Here is a 710-nt window from a genome sequence, read left to right on the forward strand (position 1 = left end):
TGCATTGTGTATCCAAGAGGTAACTTCAAGAAAGAGTTTGTTACTTACTTACAAATATTTTCATAATTTCTTGAACGAAATGTCTTTTTGTTTATCCAGCAGGTGAATTCAAGAAAGAAATTGCTACTTACTTACAATTTTTTCATAATTTCTTTAATGAAATTTCTGCATTGTGTATCCAAGAGGTGGCTTCAAGAAAGAATTTGTTACTTACTTATTTACAATTTTTTCATAGTTTCTTAAATGAAGTTTCTGCATTGTGTATCCAAGATGTGACTTCAGGAAAGAGTTTATTACTTGCTTACAATTTTTTCATAATTTATTGAATGAAATATCCGCATTGTATATCCAAGAGGTGAAAACAATAAAGAGTTTGTTACTTACTTGCGATTTTTTCATAATTTCTTGAATGAAGTATCTGTACTGTATATCCTAGAGGTGAATTCACTGCATTAAAAAATAAATTAAATTGATCATACGATCTAAATTATTTCATCAGATACGCCAAAATTCATAAATGATCCTTTTGAAATTCTGCTAACAACATCGATGGTCAAGGTAAAAGTTTGAACTAAACACTTTTAGGATATCGAATGTCCTTACTGAAAAACTAGTGCATTAAAAAATAAATTAAATTGATCATACGACCTGAATTATTTCATCAGATACGCCCACGAAAATCTAAAAAACGTTGGTCTGAAAACCCAAAC

Source organism: Artemia sp. Qi Xiang Cuo, chromosome 6 (genome assembly GCF_049724085.1).
Source record: "Artemia sp. Qi Xiang Cuo chromosome 6, ASM4972408v1, whole genome shotgun sequence".
Lineage (NCBI taxonomy): Eukaryota > Metazoa > Arthropoda > Branchiopoda > Anostraca > Artemiidae > Artemia > Artemia sp. Qi Xiang Cuo.